Source organism: Dipteris shenzhenensis, chromosome 19 (genome assembly GCF_047967505.1).
Source record: "Dipteris shenzhenensis isolate YYH24624 ecotype China chromosome 19, Dip_SZ_1.0, whole genome shotgun sequence".
Classification (NCBI taxonomy): Eukaryota; Viridiplantae; Streptophyta; class Polypodiopsida; order Gleicheniales; family Dipteridaceae; genus Dipteris; species Dipteris shenzhenensis.
The window spans coordinates 9,484,199-9,491,445 of record NC_141614.1 but is presented as its reverse complement, the minus strand read 5'-3'; the positions used below and the strand labels follow the sequence as shown (position 1 = coordinate 9,491,445).

Below are 7,247 nucleotides of genomic sequence, written 5' to 3'. Positions count from 1 at the left end.
GTTCTTTGTAGATGGGTTATGCCACACAAGCGAGATGTTGTGTTGCAGGAAGCTCAATTTCCATAGGCAGGCTTTGTGGTGGGAGACTTTGTTCAAAGATGCTAAGTGTATGTACTATGATGTCTGTCAACACATTGGACAGTTATGGCTAATTAGTCTATGCCTTTACAACCTACTCGTCCATGGGAAGCCTTTCAGAGATGGGGTTTGGACTTTATTGGTCCTTTCAAACCAGCCAGGTTTACATAGAATGAATACATCATTGACTATGCTACCCAGTGGATAGAAGCTAAGGCACTCCAAGACAACTCACCTCAGAGTTCATTTGGAGAATATCATCTGTAGATATGGATGCCCTTTGCAGCTTGTTAGTGATCAAGGTACAAATTTTCTTAATGACGTGGTACAGTCCCTAAAGACTAAATTCAAAATCATGCATACAGTTTCCACCACTTACTATCCTCGTGGGAATAGTGAAGCCGAGTCAACAAACAAAACACTTAAGCTCATCCTCACCAAGACAGTGCAATTGGCTAAGGGTGAATGGGATACTAAACTTCATCCTACTTTGTGGGCATATCGAACTGCTTACAAGGTCAATACAAATCTTACACCCTTTCGTATGGCCTTCGGTTTGGAAGTAGTTGTTCCCTTAGAACTTATTGTTCCGAGTTTTTGAATTGCTATTGTGCATCACCTGGATGAGCCAGAAGTAATCAAGGGGCGATTGCATAAGCTAAACCACTTGGATGAGTTATGCCTCCAAGCAGCTTGGCCATAGCAGATGATACAACATAGGAGAAAGGCATGGCATGATTGGCACATTGTGCCAAAGCATTTGAAGAAGGGTATTCTCATATTAATCTACAATGCTAAGTTGTGGCCTCTCAAAGCAAATTTGAAATTGGGATGGAATGGTCCCTACTAGTAGTTAGCTGAAGTATGGGACAGTTCAACTTGAATATTTACAAGGGAATGTTTCTCCAAATTGTACAATGGAAGCAAAGTGAAGCTGTACCTAACACTGAGTTCCTCAGACAGACAAGACTCGGATGCAAACCACTTGATCGACAATGCATTGGTGGTGATTTTTGCAGAAACTAGAGTGCTAGTTTGCTATTTAGTGACAGTGGAAAAGATGCATAGTATGCCGACACATGGTAGTCTTAACATTGTGGACGCATTAATGCAGAATCATCATGTTAAAGAAAGGGATACTCATGCAGCCCTTGAATCTGAGGGGATGACCAGTTGTAGATCTCGTTCGGCTACATTGGGCTAGAGACTCCAATTATCATCTTCATTTGCATTCTCAATTTTCTACTACTTTAAATCTTCGTTGTTGTCCACAGCAGCTTCATACTTTCCATCATCTTCCCTACCCTCTTTGTTTCCGTTGTGCCAGATCATTTTTGTGCTGCCTAGCCTTCCCTTCCATCTTTCTCATCTTCACTCAGTTCCTACATAGTGTTTGTGATCATGGAGGAGAGGAGAGAATGTTCTGATCGCCAGAGGAGAAGGAGATCTTTGTCTTGTGTGTGGCCTCCATAGCCCATTGAGAACTTTGAAACTGACGTCCTCACGGGAATCGTACAGGCCAATCAACTCATGAATCTTGAAAGTCTGTCGTGGAAAGATATATGGGACGAATCATTGGATGAAGAAATCCTAGACTCTATGACAAATAGGACCATAGTGTCATCATTAACGACACCCATGTCCACCTCAGTTAAGGATTTCTGAAGAAGGCCTTCAAGCTTAAGTCATGATCCATAAGTCATGATCCAATCGTGGGAAGTTTGCTAATGCCAAACAGTGTGACGTATATTTTAAAGATGATAGCTATTCATCTTGCCAAGGCTACCTCATCACAACAAAGTAGTTGACGAGAGCCTAGGACGACATGCAGGTTCTTGTTTGGGTTCATGGGATTGAAGAAGAGCGTGGGCTATGTTCCATAGAAATATGTGGTGTGGCTACTAACCACAGTGGAGGATGGATTACCTATTGGTTCACCATATTTGAAAAGGCATTTGAATCCCAGCTAAGGGCGGTACATAGAGGCCAGACGCATTGCAATTTCCCGCACCTTTGCATGCTGCAACACCATCTCATGAGAGGGCGGGTGCCGTGGCTGAATGCATTGCCACTACCAAGTGGAGTAGGGTCATAAAGGGGCCAAAACAATGAACACCGGAAAGAGGTAAATAAGGCAACAAGGACATGGAAGGGTAGGAGCAAGAACAGGGATAGGTACATGGAAAGGAGAGCAACGGTCAACAAGAGCCGAGAGCAACAAAGAATATTAGGAGCGTTAGATTAACAGTGGCACCAAATAGAAGGTGAAAGGGGACAAAGGTGCTGAGTAGAAGGCACACGAGTAGGAGCAATAGGATAAGGGTGCCGGGGAGGCATAAGATAAGACATTTAAGGGGAATGACCATGAAGGCACCTCTGAGCAATAGAATCAAAATAACCTAGAGGGGAACAACAATAAGGGCACTCCTGAGGAGCTAGAGAAAGGAAGTACAGAGGGGAATAGTGGGAAGGGCATATCCAAGAATTTGGAACAAGAGTCTAATAAGGGGGAAGAAGGCAGTGGAACGCTCAAATAGTGGGAAGAAGAGGTCGCATCCAAGGAGCAAAGGGAGGCTAAAGAAGACAAGGCCAATGCTAAGACCTATTGCAAATATTCAACTTCAAGCATTCAAGTTCAAGTCGAGAGCTGACAACTATGTCAACGAGCTGACCAGATGACAACCATGTCACCGATTGACAACTATGTCAGCGAGTCCAAATGACAACCATGTCACCGGGTGACAACTATGTCAGACAACTGACTAGATGACAACCATGTCACCAAACTGACCAAATAACAACTATGTCAGCAAGCTAGCCAAATGACAACTATGTCGGTGAGCGAACAAGGTGGCCACAAATGTCACCATGTCAAACAAGTGACAACTATGTCAACTAGAGATAGAAATAACCGTGGCCTCATCACCAACTAGTACCAACTCAGTCACACTAGAGGAGCATCCCCACCTCCTTCCTCCAAGGTGGACAATGGGCACAGGAATGCATCACCCTTGTCTTCTCCTGTTAGTGGATCGAAGGGCTTCACAGCCATCAAGACCTGTCACTAGCTCTAAACGTACCTCAACTAAAGTTGAAAGCAGATGGAAGATGGTGATGGAGATCGAGATGTAGATGGAGACTTGCAAGCTAGATTTCCTCGCCCACCACTCAGGCCAGACTACGGTGCAATAAGCCATGGAAAGGACCCGAATGAAAAGATGGAGGATGAGAATGGAAATGGTAATGGTGGTGGCTTGTCACATCATGCTCTTCGATCTTACCAAGACTAGTTTGCTGTCTTTAATCCTGACCTACCTAGGGCCACTATTACCCCTGTTTGGGTGGAAATTCTAGATTTTCCTCTGTTCCTCTATAACCAACTTGCCTCCCTGTGCAGTGGTCTAGGTGAGATAGTGGGTGTTGAGAAAGAAAATTTTATAAATCCTAGAGCTAACCCTCAAGTGTGCATTAAAATGGATATTGCTGAGGACCTTCCTAGCACTCTGGTCATGGTGAATAGAAATGGCAGTATATACAGAGAGCAACCCCTCCTTTACAAGAATCTACCAAATTCATGCTTCCTCTATGGATTGGCAATTCATGTAGTTTAAAAACTGCCCATAGAGGAGATCTAAAGCCAAACCCAAGGATCCTCCTACACCTAATAACCCCAAACATAATGAGAAATGGATTCCCAAGTCCCTGCCACTATTGAAAAGTCCCTATCTCTAAGTGAAGCTGCTACCAAGCCCAAACCCTCTCTGGACAAAAGTAAAGGGAAAATAGATGACTCTCTAGACTTGAACAATACCTTTGCTGCCCTTGCTTATTGTGAGACAGAAGAGTGGATTTAAAAAAATAAAAATATGGATTTGGATGCTCAAGTAGAGCCAGGCTGGTCAAAAGACTTTGCAGAGAACATCAATAGAGATGATGAGATGACCTCTACTAGAATTAGTCAGGAGGACCTAGAAGATAACCAAGACATTGTTACTACTAGTGAAAAGGATATTTTGGTACAAGGAAAGACCTTTACTCAAGTGCAAAGGAAGAGAAAGCTCTCCCAAGGTGGCTCATCAATCCCCTCATGGTGGCCATCACTGCTACGCCCTTTTTATCTTCTATTATCTCTCCAACAGCTGTGATTTGATAGGATAGTTCCTCGACCGGGTAAGGAGGACTCATGGTAGTGGTAGAGTCAGAGCGAGTGGTGTTTGTGCGAGCACTTCCGGAGCAAGGAGTAGCAGTGGGAGTAAGAGAGAGCAAGGAACCTGATTGGTACTGGGTCTTGGGATCAAGTGGAGACCTGTAGGGATGTGAGTGTATTGACTCGTCTACATCTCCCGAGTCAGCACAACATAAGCGATCCCTCCTACTCTTCCTTTCCTTACGATGGGCATGCCTAGGTGATGACCCATCAGTTGAAGGGACTAGAGGGGACGATTGGATAGTAGGTCCAGTCGTTGGTGTAGGAGAGGGATTTGCTGAGGTCCTCTGGGATAGTAGAGAGAAGAATCTCACTGCCTCCTCATCAGTCATATGTGCGACAAACTCGTCGAGACTCCTGACAAAGCCATGGGCTACTAGCAAAGGAGTTCCCCGAGGGGTAGTCACAGTGCTATGTTCAAGAGGAGTCGGGCCAGGGGTAGTCATAGGGGTAGGCCCTTGAGGTATTGCCTAAGTGGAATCAAAGTCCTCTGGAGAATAGAGATCATGTTGTCTCCCCCTATAAGGGTTTTCGTACTCGTCGGATGTGCGACATGATCCCATGTCTAACTCGGGGGGATTGGACAAACGTAGACACAAACATGAAAACAAAAAACAAAAAACAAGAGTAGGTAAGAAGCAGAAAGCATATGAGGGAAGGCATAAGAAGCAAAAGAGAAGAAGAAACATAAGAGAAGGAGAGAGGAAAAGAAGAGAAAGAAAAGGGAAAAAGAGATTGAAAGAGGGGAAAAGAACCAAATATGCATAAGAGAAAAAGAGAGAGCATATGCATAAGAGAAAAAGAGAGAGCATATGCTTATGCTTATGCATAAGTATATGAGCATATGCTCATGCATAGGCATAGGCATAGGCATAGGCATATGCGTATGAAAAGAAGAGAAAAAGAGGAAAAAAGAAGAGAAGGAAAGAAGAAGGAGAAGGAGAAGGAGAAGGAGAAGGAGAAGGAGACATATATATGCTCATGCATAAGCATAAGCATAAGAGAAGAAAAAACATATGCATAAGAGAAAAAGAGAGAAAGCATGTGTTTGAAAGAGGGGAAAAGAGATTGAAAGAGGGAAAAAAGAGATTGAAAGAGGGGAAAAAGAAGAGGGAAAAAGAAGAGAAGGAAGAGGGGAAAAAGAAGAGGGGAAAAGAAGAGAAGGAAGAGGGGAAAAAGAAAAGGAAAGGAGGAAAAAAGAGATTGAAAGAGGGAAAAAGAGATTGAAAGAGGAGAAGGAGAAGGAGACATATGCTCATGCATAAGCATAAGCATAAGAGAAGAAAAAATATATGCATAAGAGAAAAAGAGAGAAAGCATATGTTTAAAAGAGGGGAAAAGAGATTGAAAGAGGGGAAAAGAAAGAGGGAAAAAGAAGAGAAGAAGAGAGGAAAAAGAAGAGGGGAAAAGAAGAGAAGGAAGAGGGAAAAAGAGATTAAAAGAGGAAAAAAAGAAGAGGCGAAAAGAGCATAAGCATAAGAGAAGGAAGAGGGGAAAAGAGATTGAAAGAAGGGAAAAAAGAAGAGGGAAAAAGAGATTGAAAGAGGGGAAAAAGAAGAAAGAAAAAGAAGAGAAGGAAGAGGGGAAAAAAGATTGAAAGAGGGGAAAAAGAAGAGGGAAAAAGAGCATAAGCATAAGAGAAGGAAGTGGGGAAAAGAGATTGAAAGAAGGAAAAAAGAAGAGAAGGAAAGGAAGGAAAAAGAGATTGAAAGAGGGGAAAAAGAAGAGAAGGAAAGGAGGGAAAAAGAGATTGAAAGAGGGGAAAAAAGAAGAGGGGAAAAGAGATTGAAAGAGGGGAAAAAGAAGAGGGAAAAAGAAGAGAAGGAAGAGGGAGAAAAGAAGAGAGGAAAAGAGCATAAGCATAAGAGAAGGAAGAGGGAAAAAGAGCATAAGCATAAGAGAAAAAGAAAAAAAGCATATGCTTATGCTTATGCATGAGAATATGAGCATAAGAGAAAAAGACAGAAAGCATAAGCTTGTGCTTATGCATGAGCATATGAGCATATGCTCATGCATAAGCATAAGTATAGGCAAATACATATGCTTATGAAAAGAGGAGAAAAAGAGAGGAAAAAAGAGAGTGAAAAATAAGAGAAGGATACGTGGACTAGCATGCGCTCGAGAGCGGACAAAAACAACGTTTGGGCGGCTTATGCAGAGCCTAGTCGGGGGTGGAATGATCCCGACATGTTGGAAGTTGGAAACGGGGGAATGACCAAAGAGGAGTACCGTTCTCATTTCAGCGTATGGGCTCTCATGAAGGCTCCTCTCCTTATCGGGTGCGATCTCATGAACATTACCGAGGACACTCTTGAGATCCTGACGAACAAAGAGGTAATTGCTGTGAATCAAGACTCTCTGGGAGTTCAAGGGAGAAAAGTGAGTACACAAGGCCCTTCCAAAAAGCTGGAGGTGTGGGCTGGACCTCTCTCGAATGGACGTAATGTTGTCCTACTTTGGAATCGCACGCCTAAGCCTAGCTCAATCAAGATCGACTGGAAAGACCTTGGATTGAATGACACACATGCTTTTAAACTTCGTGCCTTATGGGAGCACAGAGATCTGCCAGGGATGTGGAAAGGTAGTTTTGAGGCTCGTGTAAATCCACACGATGCCAACATGTACATATTGAACGAGGCATACTAATAGGGATTGTTTACGAATGCTTTAAGCACAAGGGATAAAATCTATTGAGACATTCTTGTAACCTGTCAAAGCATAAGGGATAAAATCTATTGAGACATTCTTGTAACCTGTTTGGAGAGAGAGAATTCTTAATGGCCAGTTTGCATCTTTGCTTCCTTCTCTAATTAGGAACCCAGTTATTGTAATTTGAAGCAATAGCGCAGAGTGATTTCACCTGTTGATTGATGTTCTTCTTTCACGTGCACGCAAAGCTGCTCTGGCAAATCCGTCTTAGTGAGCGAGAATTGCTTTTGCTTCGAGTTTCACTTTTTATGTT

General features: G+C 43.0%; 1 pseudogene; it reads left to right on the top strand.

Annotated features, from left to right (window-relative positions):
* The first annotated feature begins 6,398 nt into the window (after nucleotides 1-6,398).
* LOC147890037 (alpha-galactosidase 3 pseudogene) lies at nucleotides 6,399-6,997 on the top strand (annotated as a pseudogene).
* Nucleotides 6,998-7,247: the final 250 nt, after the last annotated feature.